The sequence below is a fragment of the Triturus cristatus genome, chromosome 12 (genome assembly GCF_964204655.1).
Source record: "Triturus cristatus chromosome 12, aTriCri1.1, whole genome shotgun sequence".
Taxonomy (NCBI): Eukaryota; Metazoa; Chordata; class Amphibia; order Caudata; family Salamandridae; genus Triturus; species Triturus cristatus.
The window spans coordinates 683,352,782-683,368,927 of NC_140595.1; the positions used below are offsets into that span (position 1 = coordinate 683,352,782).

The 16,146-nt window shown below is 49.6% G+C and overlaps 1 long non-coding RNA gene across 2 annotated transcripts in view; it reads left to right on the top strand.

Moving 5' to 3' along the window:
- Positions 1-16,146, top strand: part of LOC146780086 (uncharacterized) — a 290,713-nt gene that overhangs the window by 84,598 nt on the left and 189,969 nt on the right. The gene's annotated exons all lie outside the window — the stretch shown is intronic.

Consider the following 16,146-nt stretch of genomic DNA (forward strand, 5'->3'; position numbering starts at 1 on the left):
GCCCAGGACTCCCTGCATGCCCGCGGGCAAGGGCTGCTGCGAGGAGCCTCCATTGAGCGCTGCTACACTTTTCCCCCTTTGGCGAGGCCACAATAGACATCTGTTGCTGCAACTGGGGGGGGGGGGGAGGCGAGGAGGGCCCTTGCTTGGTGATTACTTGCATCAGGTGGCACATCGGCACCAGGATCAAGGTGCGTGCCCACCACCCTCCTTGTTGCCACTGAGACGAAGAGCACTGTTATACAGGTCCAACCTGTGACGCCCCTGTGGTGGCTTTCCAACAGGGTTGGGCTCACCTACGCGGACATTCTTACAAGCTCTCTGGAACTGCTTTAAACTCCTTGCCATTTCTTGGAAACCAAAGGTGCGGGGTAGAGCCCTTTCCTTACATTGTAGCCCATCTTCTTTTGGACTGGGTGGCCCCCCGACTAGCGTGGGACCCCACTTGAATGTGGAGTGAAGCCTTGACAGACAGGGTCCCCTCGCCAGAGCTGATGTGAGAGGTGCCTGGTGGTTTCTCTACTCGACACCCATTTGTACCCCCCTGGTGCTGGTCGCACGGTATCGAGCAACGTCTGTGGTATGGGGAGGCTGCGGTCTGCTGCTGTGGCCAGCCTGCCCTGGCTGATCCACTTGCTGAGACCACTGACCCCCTACAAGTGGAGAGCGGATCGACCCTCATAACATCGGAGAAGCCGGACAGGGTCCTGGCAGTCATTAAACATTCCCGAGTCACCATGGAGGCCCTGTTCGGATCCCTCGCTGCCAACTTCACGCTTCTCTCGGAGACCTGCGAAAGGTCACTGACAGGGTCACAGACAATGAGAAAGCCCTGTCTGCTCTACACCTGCTTGCTTAACACAACCGTTCCACCATCAAAGACTTGCAGACTACAGTTGCACAATTAGAGAACAGGGTGGAGGATTTGGAGAGGCGCTCCCGGAGGAGCAGTGTTTGCCTCCTGGCTCTCCCGGAAGGTGTCGAGGGGTCGGACCCCCTCCCCTATCTAGGATTATTGGTTTAGATCCTTCACTCCACCCTCCGACCTTCCCACCTTTTACTCCCTGGAAAGGGTGCACCGTGTCCCGGCGAGGCGCCCACCCCCGGGACTTTGATGGGCTCTTTGATGCACTGTTGATATAGGCGTTGCCTTCTTTTTCTCTCCCCCCATGATACACTAAGTCACACTGCATATGATTAGTTTAGGCAAATCGCTAGTTGCGATAGGCTCCCAGTATTGGGATTTTAGCCCTACCTAGTTACGGATGTTTTCCCTTTTCCCTCATCATCTTATCACACAGGGGGGCGGATAAAACATGGCACTTGAAATTTGGGCAGAGAGATCGCACTGCAGGCACCTCACATCCCAAGTTTGCACCACTGCAAACTACTCATGGCTCCCACCTCTGGCATCCGATTCCTTACACTCAACATCCATGGCATGTCTACTGCCAGAAAGCACTACATCAAGAGGTAAAAGGTGCAGATAGTCTTTCTGCAAGAGAAACATATCACAGCAAGGGAACTAGACCGCTTGCGCAACCGCTGGGGGGTATACTTAGCACCACAACATATTCACAGTATGCGTGGCTCTCATTGGCGTCGGTTCATCCCAGAGTCCTCTTCTAAGAAACCAACAAAGAGATTGGCAAAGATAGACATTATGCCTTCGTGGAGGGCAGATTGGATGGCGGGCCTATCCTCCTGGGCAGTATCTACGCTCCCAACACTGACCAGGGAGCATTCTGGGACACCCACTTAGCCACACTTGTCCGCCAGACAGTGACACCATGGGTCTTGGGTGGTGATTATAATTGCATAGTGGACCTTGCATTGGACCGGTCCCATCCACACTGCCTCAATCCCCCACATACACAGGCAGAATGCTTTCGAGTCTGGGTACAATACTGGGCAATCACAGGCATGTGGCACTCTCCTCACCTCTACTGCTTTCACTCATTCTCTACGTATGCCTTGACAGCTTTCTCTGCTCCCTGACATTGGTACCCCTAATTCAGCACGTGGAGTATCTATGCAGGATACGATGCACACATTATGAATGGTAGGTGGGCGCCCCCTGTACATCTGCCTGGAGGCTATCGTGGGACTGCCTCAGAGATCAGGTCTTCAAGATAGGGCACGAGGACTGCATCAAGCAATACTTCACTGAGAACCACAATAGAGCATCCTCTAGGATGCTGGAGTTGGACGGTTTTAAAGTGGCATGCATCCAACAGATAGCTGGAGTTCACAGGACTCTTGAGAGAGATATAGAGGGAGCTCAACGCACCCTGGCAGATCTTAGTATGGCGGCAGATGCCGACCGCCGCCCTCACCTTGCAACTAACAGACACCAAGCTTGCCCCTGCAGCCCTTCCGGAGAACGTGTGTCGCTATAATTTTACAGCCTACGCTGCCAGAGTACACTGGGAGGGTGATACACCCTGCTGACTCTTGGAGTGGCTTGCCCGACAAGACTTGGCAACTCCCCCTATCACCAAGGTCACAACACTTACCAACATTACTGTCCAAGCTTAGGCTGACATCCTACAGGCTTTTTATGAATACTACTCTGCTGTATGTAGCGCACCACTGGATCCACAAATGGAGTGTCCGGACAGCTTCCTGACCTGTATCACACTCCCTCGGATTCCAACCTCCATGAAGACTGCTTTCGATGCAGATGTCACAACCTCAGAAGTAAAGCAGGTGATCCATGACCTTGCCTGAAATAAGACTCCTGGATTGGATGGCCGACAGCAGGAAGCCGTGTGCCATGGTTCTACTAGACCTTACCGCTGCGTTTGATACGGTCAATCATGACCAACTCCCGGCCCGCATCCTGGACATGGGCATCGGTGGTGGTATATCATTGGATCTCCTCCTTTCTGACATCTTAGACTCAAAGGATCCTACTGGGTGACTGCGTTTTCAATAAAGTGGCACTAACCTGCAGAGTACCACAAGGGTCCGCACTATCTTGGCTTCTCTTCAACATCTATCTCCGGCCACTGGTGGCAGCCCTGGCCCACATGGATTTCCAGGTGTTCAACTACGCAGATGACACCCAATTAATCCTTCAAATTGACAACTCCTCACAAGCCCACTCACACATGCAAAACATCCTCAGATACACTGTCAACTGGATGACAGCTAAGTCGCTCAAAGTAAATCCTGACAAAACAGAGGTCCTACCCATCACCACGGGAAGCAGCCCTTGGACTTACTTCTTTTGACCACAAGAGCTGGGTGCCACATCCACACCAGTTCCAGTCGTAAAGAGCCTAGGCCTCAAAATAGATGACAAGTTTACCTTGTCTAACCAAGTGTCCACTGTAGTTAGGGCCTGCATGGGCCTGCTGAGGGAACTGAGGAAACTGTCACCTCTCCTTTCATTCTCCAATCTGCGTATGGTGGTGTCTACATTGATTGTGTCCCGTCTGGACTACGGCAATGTTCTGTATATTGGACTTCCTGGAAAGCTGTTAGGCAAGCTGCAAGTAGCTATGAACGATGAGGCTAGTCTGATCTTCAAGCTCTCAAGACTCGCACGGGCCACACCTCTGTTGCAGCAGCTGCACTGGCTCCCTGTCAAACAGCGAGCCAGGTTCAAGGGACTTTGTATCACCCACAAAGCCCTACATGGATATGCTCCAATATACATTAAGGTGCGCCTGGGGAGATGTGTCCCAGGATGTACTCTGCATCATCCGATGCAGGCCGCCTGGCCTGTCCACGGTTCAACACAACAACTAAAGGGGGTCGAGCTTTCTCTGTCTTGATCCTGCAGTTGTGGAAAAAGCTACCAGAAAGCCTACGCAAGGAAACCGCCCTTCACCCATTCAGAAAAAAACTGAAGACCCTCCTCTTCACAGAGGCCTGGGCACAACACACGCTATGACCGGGGTACGAACAGTTAGCCATCGGGGGAGGTCCATAGCTACACTCTCTTAGCTCTAAGAGACCTGCCGGTGATTATGTGCTCTATAAATCCCAATTAACTTTAACATAACATTAACGGTGTGCCAATTACAATTTTACAAGGTCCAGGGATCCCAGTCCCAGATGGTATTGCCTAGTATAAATAGAGATAGGTTTGGAGGGGGTTCACTAGAGGCACTGGATCTCTGCAGCCCCAAAAATGTAACTGTAGGGAAAAGTTTTGTGAGTGTATCCCCCTCCTTCGTATTTTGTGTTTGAGTAAGCAGGAAGAGAACTCGGTTCCTTTTTAGAAAAGCTATTTTTTATTATTCTTTTTTGTGTTTGTTTTTTAAAAACTTTGTGAAGTCCAGCACAGGGACAACACCCTTGTTTTTCAAAATATTCTAAAACATCTCATTGCTAGAGCTGCACCAGCCGATACGTGTTTCGCCCTCAATGGTCAGTTGGACCAGGGCTTTCTCAAGGCTTCTTAAATCATTAGTACATCACAGTTGGTTCATATAGTCAGCTTTAAAACTTTAGAGATCTTCACTTTTATATTGTTAATATCGACATTTCTGTCGTAGCTCGAACAGTGCGGATCCAGGGTCAATCCCTCATTGCAGCGTCTCGACGGTCATTAACGGTGTGCCCCTGGAATATTATCACCATTTTTCGTCTCTTTTATTGCCCCGGTTAGCTGCACTGTATGGAGCACCACTGAGAGGTAGTGAGCTTCCTTACTCCCTGCATGAGTCCCTCCTGGTCCCCACCCTAAAGCCAGATAAGGACCCCACACAATTAGCCTCGTATATATCCATTGCTATATTTGGGGCTGACTACAAGATCATAGGCAAGATTCTAGCTGCCCGCTATGCTCAGATCCTCCTGGGTTTAGTAGATTCTGACCAGAACAGCATCGTCCAAGGCTGAAGCACCTCTCAGAATCTCTGTTTCCTCTTCCACGCGCAAAATCAAATAGAAGGATGATTCCCGTGGGCGGCATGCCTTATCTTAGATTTAGACAAGGCGTTTATCACCCTGTCCTGGCACTACTTGTTTCCTGTGCTTGCTTGCCTGGGGGTGGAACCCAGTGGCGTAGCTAGCACTTTGGCCGCTTGGGCGGTCACAGTGCTTGCCTCCCCACTGTGGCCGCAACAAAGAGCGGGGTGGGGGTGTCATTGCCACCCAAGACAGCAGGTAAGAGCAGGGGGACGCTGCCGCCCCCAAAACTTGTGCCGACTGGGGCGGACCGCCCCCCGTTCCTATGCCACTGGTGGGACCTAAGCTCTTAGCCTACACTAAACTATTGTATACTAGGCTAGCGTCTCGAGTCTGCCTGGGTCTCCTTATCTCAGCCCCTTTTATGGTACACCCAGGGATGCCCCAAGGTTGCCCGCCATCCTCCTTATTATTTGCGCTCGCTATGGAGCCCTTTGCCATACGCCTGTGAGGTGAAGGCTGGGAATGGGGTATCCCTTAGCAGACAGGACTCATACAGTGTCTCTGTACGAGGACGATTTACCCCTTTATCTTCGTGATATACTGCTGGCCTAACACCCATCCAGGACACATTGGCAGAGTTTGCCTCTGTGGCTGGGCTCTGAGTCAACTGGGGTAAGTCGGTCATCTATCGACTTCAGCCCAGGCAAATACCTCAGAAGGTGTACCTTAGCACCACCCGCCTCAACAGGCAGAGTCAGACGCCCGGATACTTGTGCGTCTGTCTCTATCATTCCACCCATGATCTCTATGAGGGAAACCCCTGTAGGGTCCTAGCTGGCATCCAATCCCAAATACAATTCTGGTCAATTCTCCCCCTAGCCCCCATCAGCAGGATTGCCCTAGCAAAGATGGTGGCTTTGCCGTGCCTCCTTTACCACTTCGCAAACCTCCCAGTTATCCCTCCCCATTATTTAGCGCAAACTTGACCCGAAGGTATCGGGTATCAGAGCGCTTTACATAGCACCAGTTGCGTTGCATGAGGATACATTCATTTTTTGTTAGGCATGGGGAGATTAAGTTATTAGCCCAGAATCACAGGATGTTCAGCATCGTTGCCGAGATTCGAACCCAGTTCCCCAGATTCGAGGACGACCGCCCTAACCGTTAGGCCAACTCCTCTCCCCTACAAACGCAAACCTCCCAGTTATCCCTCCCCATTACTTTTTCAAGGAACAAGATGCCCTTCTCGGCACACTTATTTGGGGGTCTGGCCGCCGATGTGTGACCCTGTCCAAATTGAAGCTACCAGTTGACTGAAGAAGCATCGAAGCTCCGTCTTTTGAGGCATACTTCCTGGCATCTCAGTTGAATGGTTGCCCCAATCCACCACTGGGTGCTACCTCAGCGAAGCCTCCACAGAGGCAGAACCTATACCGATACCCTCTCTCCAGCAATTCCTTCTTCCAGGTACACATTCTGCATCCACCTGGCCCCTACAAGTGGCAGTGGCAAGAGCCTGTATGATCAGGATACAATGCCTCACCCGGATGGTCCCGCTCTATGCCCCTAACCTGCCCCTCATTGGCCTCCCCCACGAGCGAGACTACTACATCGAGAGGGAACTGCAGGTCTGGACTGACCATTCACTCCTTGATGCAGGGGACCTCTTCACGGAGTGCGATCTTCTTCCTTTTGGCCAATTAGCTAAGAGGAGTGTACTCTAGCTGGGGCAGTTTTTCCTTCATAGGCAGGTTATTCTCATGTGTGGCACCCTATGGGATCTCCCGGGTGGGGAACCTGAGACGCACCCAGTCCTTCAGGCGATACTGACAATGGGACCAGGTCACTACCCTATTATGACTGTACAAAGCCATTTGAGGGCTGACGTTAAATCACTCACCTTACACCGCCACAAATTGGAGGGTGAGTTTGGAAGAACACTGCATGATAAGGTGTTGGAACGAGCGCTTGAATTCCTGAAGAAGGTCTCCCGCAATTCGTGGTTTAGGAACATACAGTTCTTAATACTACACAGAGCCTATCTCACACACACGCAGTTGCATCATTACTTCCCGGAGACACAATTTGTTTGAACCCCACTGACAAGCTACAGATGCTGCACTTATGGATATGTTATGGTTGTGCCTGACCGTTTAGGATAATTGGCGTACCATACATGCTGAACTGCGGGAGATCACGGGATTCCAAGATATAACCACATGGGAGGAATGTTCCTTCAGCATCTTCAAAAGGAAAAAACAGTATAAAGTGCAGACGCGTTCGCAGCCCTTGCATTACTGGCCAAGAGTACTTTTACACTCCACTGGCACTCACCGGCGACCCCTCCAACAGAGGCATGGAGAGGCGTGCTTTGTAAATGGGGTGCTGTGGAGTAGGATGCCCTTGGCTATAAGGCGGTCGGACAAATCTGCTGGAGGGCTATCTCCCTGCAGTAGGCCGCTCTCCTTGTGCGTTTCCAGCAATTCGTCGGCAACAACGAATTACACCTGTGACTCCCTGGCATGCTCTGCACGTCAAACCGGTACCCTTCCCTCTACCCCAAGGTGGGCCCACCCTAACATGATATCAGATGTTCATCCTACCCTTTCCTCCGCGCCAGCATACCCCCGACACTTGTGCACCTCTCGCCCATTCTCAGTACCACTCGCACCACCAATACAGCCGCATGTTAACAAGTCAGTACACTCCCCACCGGCCTGCTTACTCACTGTTCATTTCTCTCGTCACAACACCAACCACATCTGAGACACGATGTAAGCACCAACCTCCTGATTATAAAATGATTTGCTGCATTACAGAATACTAGAGTCCTCACATGTTATGGCCTCTACATGTAACTGTCTGCTGCCTATCTTCTTTCTTTTATTTTTTGTTATTCACCCTGATGGATCTTGCACTGTCTGCTGTAGTCGCTCTGTTTGGTCTACTAAAACCCAATAAAAATGCTTTAAAAAAAAAAATCAGATGGAACTCAACCAACCGAAAAATCATTATCAGTTTATGGTCCATGATCCTCTCCCTCAAATGGGCGCTCAGTAGTTAGAACCGGCATCAGATCTGCAGAAGGCATCCACGGAAATGCCATTGATGTTTCACATGTAAAACTTTCTTCCTTAAATACAGTATGATCGGTAGAATGCAGAGGTACTCGTAGAAATGGTAATAATACTGCAATCTAGAATATTTGGCTGGTATTAGATAAATACAACAAGATAGGCTGGATAAGAAATGTGAAACGTCTACAGGCTGTAATTGGGCTAGAAGGTCATTGGGAATACAGAGACCCGGTATTCCAGCAAAGTTCACATAAAAAAGCAGTACTGGGACGGGGTAGCACAGTGTGCACATATCAGTTCATCATGGAGACGATCAATTGTGGAATTCTTGGATTTCACACTGGATAGCTCCCTGGAATGTTATTTAGACATTATCCAGTCACCGAATGACAGGAAACTTTATAAGGAGTTAATGTTTGGCACACTCCCCCTGACAACATCCCAGTTTTGTTTTAACTGCACTTCAGCAGCCGTAACACCCGCTCATGTTTTTTTTGCTTGTCCAGCCTATTCATTCCCGAGAGCCAAGTGTCTTAAGCCTATACATAAGCCTATATATATGCAGCTGGGAACACGCATCCATGGCGAAGCTCTGTGAATCCTTAAATCGGACCCTAGACCTGTGGTTGCTTGTTCACTCGCAAAGTTCCTGGGCCACATTCCTCCTAATCGCCAAACAGTCACACTACCCCAGATCGCTTCACAAATCATTTAATGAACATGACATATGCCTTAATTGAACCTAAATCAAGCGATAATATGATGCACTTATTCACTTTCTCTACAACTGCTTGTACCTTCATAATACCAAATGTATGAATATGTCTGTTAACTAGGGGTGGGCGGGATTTGCGAAATTCACTTTCGCAAATTATCGCGAAAATGTTAAAAATCTCCGCAAACACGTGGAAATATCGCGAAGATGCGGAAGTTTTTTTCCCGCCCGTTCGCGGTATTTTCTGCGTGGTCGCGGCTTGCCAACTTACCCATGCGGTTGCTCGCGGGCGCGGCCATCTTGTTTTCACTTGTCTCGCGGTGCATGATCGCGAGAAGAAAGACGTGATCGCGCGACGAATGACGTTACTGCGGGCACGAACTGTCGCGAGACTGCGCAAATGGCTACCAACAATCCAACATCTCGTGGAGAACGCGACCGGATCGGGAAAACTTGTCGGCGAACGCGGGGATTCAGGTAAGGCGATCGTGTGCACGAGAGAATGTATTATTTTACAGCGCGAGCAAGCAAATAATTTCCGGTAAAATGCGGATTACGGAAATTTTGACATTTTCGCGCTCTCCGCGGAACGCGAAAATGTCAAATTATCGCAATTTCCGCAAGCGGAATGGAATTTTAGCCCAGGCCTACTGTTAACCCAATGCGCGTGTCCAACTTTTATCCGATAGTTTTTAGCACTAATACAGTGTGATGGCCATAATGTTTTAACCGCTCTTCCCTTCTGTCCTTATTGTTGTCTCGTGGTCAGCCCTTAACTCTAATTTTCCTTTTGCCCAGCCGCCGAACCCCCTCCTCTTGATGCCGGGTCTGCGCACCCTCACTCCCTCTGACACCTGTTGGCTCTAACTCCGCTGGACCCGCTGAATTCATCTGGACTCGACGTCCCTCTAGCGCACTGGTGAGTCTCATCATTTGCTATTTTGAGGGACCCCAGTCCACTGATCAGGCCCTTGACAGAACCCCGTCTCTATCATTCCCTCTCCATTAGCCCACCCTCCTTTTTAGGTCTCGCCTAGGGATGCAGCGCGAATGCGCTGCCATCGCTTTGGGAGACATGGAGTATACACTATAGTGTGGAAGGTTTGTGGAAGCTCCACCCACTCTCCGGCCCATCTCTTTCATTGGCTTAGGTCCTAAATGCTGCCTTCTGATTGGTATGGGGCATTGTTAGTCCCTCCTCCTGAAGAGCATGTCGTCATTTGTATCCTTCCACAGCTATCAGCCCCTTTACTCCTGCACTATTTTCTTCCGTCGTCCCCCCACCCTCTCTCACGCACTCTGTAACTTCTCAGAAACCCCCCACCCCCGCCCTGCCCGCTCGCCACCAGTACTCTAGGGAGAAAGGTGCCCAGGAGCAGCATTGCACCTTTGCCAAAGCTTGTTAGTTTCTGCACGCCGTGCGCGCTTTCACTTTCATTGTTTTATCACAATGGCAGCCGCCGCACACACCAATCGCGGGACCCTGCCTGTTTCTGAGCTCCTGTACAGCCGGTGACATCCATGAACCCACTTTTTGTTCACTGCCGCCTGCCTGCAATGATCTTGCTGTGGTAATGGGCGACCGACACCATGACCAACCCGACCCAGCCGTGCCCACCAGGGCTAACTGATTTCTCCCTGCGGCGGCCGGAGAGGTGGTATGTTGGCAGCTCAACTGGGCTGCTCAGAGCAGTAGGTCCCCTGGCACAAGGAGAGAGGCGAGCCAGGCAGCCGTGTCCCTGCTCCCACTGGCTGCCGCTGCAAAAGTAAGTGTGTCTAGAGTGAAGGACAATAAATCATTTGCCAGCGCATCGTGGGATAATGCTTTAAATTCCAAATGTGCTTCCACGCACACACTACCCGCACTTGCAGCCACACACACTTGACGTGCACATTTAGCTTAACACGCAAAGACTGCAGTGCTGCACTAGTTACTAACGGTCTCAGAGTCTGTGAACACCATCAAACTCTTCCGGTGGTGCAGGAAGTCCATGATCTGTACAATATATTCAGAGCCTGCCGTGCCTGATGACAGGAGCGGTGTTCGGTAGGAGCGTAATTAGAAAGGTCGAACTACTGATCACACCTGTTGCTGCCGGGCCACCTCAGCTGTGGGGCTAAATTATCTATGGCGCCTTCCCCCGCCGGCGAATAATTATTTCCAAATCGGAGCCCGGGCCGGCTGAGTGTCGAGAATTGGAATCAGAGCCCACGTGCACCATTCACTCAGAGCAGCACCACGAGCCAGTGTTACGGTACAGGCAGCGCCGGGGCCAGTCGCAGTGACGGTGGGTGCAGCAAGCTGATGCTTTGGTTGCAGGATGTTTAACGGCACAGCGGGGACGGTAATATCTCACACGACCGGGACCCAGCCCACTGGGCTGCGGCGCCACCAACCGGGATCAGCTGCTCAGTGACATGATGAATAATCAGTGCCTGAGAAAGCAGGTAATGTATTAACTAAAAATCATCAATTACTTCTTTTTTAAAAATACTTCTCCATAACTGCCATATATAAGTTGATGTTCCAGTCCTGAGCTATGTGCACTTTCATTTCTGGTGCTTTCCGATGTTTATTTCCTCCCTCAGCCCGCGCACCAGCCCGGCCCCCGATAATTGTTGCAGTCTCCTGGCAACACTAAAACTCTCCTTCAACATGTGCTCCAAGTCCGGGAGAGGATGAGCAGGTGATGTTGGGGGCAGGCACGCGTCTCTCAAACTCGGCTAGCAAGGGACTGCATATCTAATTAGAGCAGTTTTTACCAGAATCCATGCAGGTTTGAAGCTAGCTAATTCAGAGAAAAGGTTCTCATGAATACACAAAACACGAAAATGCATTCCACTGCCCAGGTTTGCATTCAGAGGTCTTCACCAGCATTACCACTAGGGAGAGACTGACTTTTCTACTGTACAGCAGATGAGAGTGCATGCTGCCGGCAGAGCCAATGAGTGTAACACACATAGAGACAGTTCTCAAGAACAGCGGCAGCTACATTTTTTTTTTTTTAATGTTTCCTTACCTAGCTTGTGCAGTGCAGTGTTATGACTTTACTAGCGAAAAGGTAAGTGGTTATTAAATTAATGCTACCGCAGGGATTTATCACAGCGGAGGTGTTCGATAACCCTGTTCAAAGCACTTGACTGTACCAATGATACATTGCATATTTCCAAAATTACGATCAGTTTACAAGGGCACTAGCTTAGAGCTCTTCCATTTCTGGGACTTGTAGCAGTTTTAAGATTTTCTTTGTTTCTTCTTGCTCAAATGGGTGTCATTTCTGAAATGTACGCTTCCCTCATCTTTACTGCCTGATTGTGCTTGCGAGAAAGTGTCACTCATAGTGGCTAAAATGTCACTCATAATTGCACTGGAATTATAAAAATGTCACGCGTAGCAATCTGAGACCTTGGCAGCTATGCGAACAAAACCTTACCTTCAAGTGGACCACCTGTGTCTGTAGCCAGCACCAGCCACGTGTCTGCAGACAGAGTGTGGCTTTTATCACATAAAATAACAGGCAGACTTTGACAAAAGTGTCAGTGAAATAGTGCCATCTGAGTATTGATCTACAAATGTGCTTTTTAGTTCGTAGCGTGTGATGGACTCACTGGCATCGGGCATGACATCGAGGAAGGAGGATGTCTTTTGTAATTTCTTAAATACTGTGTGATCCCCGGCCTCCCATGGTGAGGCACTGGCAATCGCCCTAACCTGCCGGATGGAAGCAAATTTCACATGCCCAGCTCTCCACGTGTTGGAGGGAGAGCACTTCACAGTCCCCACCCCCCCCCCCCCCCCCCGCCGGATCAAGAAAACATCTTCTGCTCATTTGTGAGGGTGCCAGGGGGCCAAGACATAGGTGCCTGGTCCTGCCAGCGTCACTGAGCGCACCGTGACTGGACTCCGCTTTGACAGCAGTCTGACTCCTCTACCTCGGCCCACCAGAGACCCACTGCCTGACGCAGCTCAGCAGCAACATTGACTGAGGCCAGTGAGCTTTGAACTGGACTGATGCATGAGTTGCGGGGATTCAGAACTGTCCTGAGCTCCAAGACAGTGAGAGGCAGCCTCCAATAGTGCCCCTGCCTACCGCACGACCGGCGCCTAAGCAGCGTAGTAAATGACTGGTAAGTAGGGTTGCCACCTTTTAAAAAGAAATACCCGCCATTTGTTCACCTCGTTTTAAGATTTGGAAAGGGTCAAATAAGATATACAGCGCTATAAAAATTGTCTTAATAAAGTGTATTCATTTTTATAGATCGCCTTTCTATCTGTTTAATTTAATTAGCAGCCAGTGATAATTAAGTCGGCAGCTCCAGAACACTGCAAAGTGCTTTCTTGCTCTTGTTTTTGCCGTCTTAAGTATGTAGTACTGAGGGGAAAATACAGGCTTTGGGTGCTTTTCACAACTTTTGCAAAAGCAATAGAGCATTCGTCATGCCAATGAAAAGACAACCTGGTGTAACTCTACTGGTAAGTGGCCAGTTCAGGAGGACATACCTGTGAGCTGCTGCAGTTAATAAAAGCAATAATCTACAGCGGCCAGTACAGCCCTGGTCATACACAGGTGCTTATTACTGGGAGGAGTGTCAATGTTCAGACTGAGGAGAATTTGCGGCCTGGTTGTCACTTCTTATTAAGGCCTTAACCTACTTATAAGGTGACATTTGTGTCAGAAGGTAGCTTTGAGGGTCTCATGGTACAGGAGTTTGTGCCGGTTCGTGCTGGGGTTTCTCAGCACAGTTTGATCAGTCAATGCAGAGGGAGGATGAGGCATGTGGTTCTGTCCTGTTTTTGTGGGCAGTGAGGTGGATGGGGCGTTATGGAACATGAGCCTCATTTGCAGGCAGTATGACCTCTAACATCCTGTTTGGTACAGTCGGGTCCAACAGTGCCCTTCATTTCCGGTGCTTAGAAGCAGTTTTAAGATCTTTTTAGAGTTTCTCGTTGCTCAAATGGGGTATTTTCTGATATTTATGTATTTCCCTTGTCTTCAATGATTGATTTTGCTCGCAAGAAAGTGTCACTCATAGTCGTTGAAATGACTCGTAATTGCACTGAAATTATGAAAATGTCACACATGGCAATCTGACACCTTGGCAGCTATGGGCAGCATAGCCACTAATCTTAAATTCAACTAATGCCCGCTCACGCAACAGGTGGGCGGCAGCCTATGGACTCGTCGCACTCGCCTATATCTGTGAGTCTGATGGAAACTCACACTCCTAAACTTAACGCCTATATGGCTCGGTACGAACCATTGCCATGCAGTGACTTGACCTCAGTGAAATGCATCCTATAAATGATTGCCTCCTGCACAGGCAGCAGCGCACTCTGACTCTCAGACTCACTGAGAGGGACCTATTCCACGCCGACTGATGAGCACAACTCCTCGAGTGCCAGGCCCTGCCGCTTCTGACCGGTACCTCACTTCCTTCCTGTTCAGGACGTGCGGTCACACACCCCCCATGGTGCCACAGCAGCATGTACGCAACAAGGGCAGGCCTCGCCGGGTCTCTCGTATTGGACCGTCAGTGTGACTAGTGTTTGTGACAGCTGTGGCCCTGCGCAGCGGGCAGGAATTTCAATCCCGGCAGCAGGGCAGATTGATTCATTGTAGAAGAGCCGAGCACGATCTTTATGACTGTCACTGAGCCTGCTGGCAGCTGCAAGTGAAGTCTGCTGCGGCCCAGGCCGGGCGCACGGCCCACAGGTGCAGAGGCACCGGCACGCGCGCTAGCACCAGGCAGACTGGCGTTGGCAGCCCGGTCAGTGGCAAAATGCATGACAATGCTGGGCAGGGATGAGTTGCTGCCTTCTGCTGCACTATCGTAGGTGGAGGCATCACTGATAGGGATCGCTAATAGCTTTTAGATTAAGTATTTTTTTATAAAATGACTTAAACACATTGGCAGTGACAATAGCTCTGGCTAAACACTTACAAGGTCCCAAAGGCTTGTTCTTGTTCCCCTCGCACAGATCAACTAGCTGATGCAGCCCGGATGGTGCTCCTTGATTCCCCTCATTGGTCTCTCCTCTCTACCGGGATTCACTCATTTGTTTCCTGGAACCACATCGAGCTCAGGTACCTTCTTGCTTCCCCTACCTCCCTTCCTTTCGCTACATTCTACTCCCAGTTTATCTCACTTCTTGCCTTTCACTCTCTCCCTTTATGTACAGTACGAAAATACAGTAACCCAGTCCTGAAGATGACCTTAACTCACTAAAGGTCGAAACACCGTTGACCTTCCAGCGCAATTATTGGCGCAAATCTACTGTTCACTAAATTGTCAATCCCTTCTAAATCAATTACTCGTGTACCAGAAATTACCTTGTATATATTGTCAATTTTGTCTGCTGTGCGCCGTTCCTCGCTGTTTCACTTGTCACTTGCACTGCTCACCGTATGTCCCACGAGTACTCATGCGCACAAGTTTTTTTCGGGTTACACCCACATTTATTGTAAACAGTGCTGATACTGTTCTCCTGCTTAAATACAGATTGCTCCTTGTATCTTTCACCAAACCTTTGAGTCTCTTTTCATTTTCTTTGCAACTTAATGTGCATGCTTTATTAACAGCCTTCTGGGTGGCCGAGTCGGGATTCCTGCTTGAGGATCATGGTGCAGCCATGATCCCCAATGAGGATTTTTTGGGATGTGACACTGCTAGAAAGGGGAGACTCTCCCCTTTCCATCAGTGTCTCTCACACACCTGCGGATGGCTGCTTGGGGGAGAAATCCTTCTGGATGCATGGCGCTTCACTTCGCTAATCTGATGCTGGTGCTGGAGTCATCCGGGGATGCATTATGCCAGCATGCTATACAGCAATTCTGCTTATGCCGCTGGTATTTTCTAAGATGGAGGAGGCCTTTGGTGCCATCACTTGAGGTTCCCCCATGCACCCCATGTTTCAGGAATATTGATTTTAAATGTTCCATGACCAAACCGCCACTTCGGAGTTTTGTCTTTGAAAAATGAGAAATTCTAGCTTACCCAATGTATTGCGAAGAGAGTGTATCAAAAGCAGACACTAGATTTGGCAGGAACCACAGCTGTTAAACTCAGGACCCCAATCTGTGGAAAATATGCATTACAAGGCAGTCATTACATTGCACTGCTTTTACAACGCAACTGTTACAACACAACTGCCTTTACAACACATGCCATTACAACGCATGCCATTACAACGCATGCCATTACAATGCATTATAAGGTAAGTGATGAAGATTTTTTAGTTTTAGGGTGGGTATGGGTTCTGGGGTAGATGGGAATAGTAATTTTTACCCCTACACTATCCAACACTTTCCCTACTGTTGCACTCACTGGAGTGGGAATAGTACATTTTTTATCCCCATACTATCCAACACTTACCCTACTGTTGCACTCAGTGGAGTGGGAATAGTAATCGTCACCCCTACACTATCCGACACTTACCCTACTGTTGCCCTAAAAGTATTATGCGTTGTAATTGTATGCATTGTAATG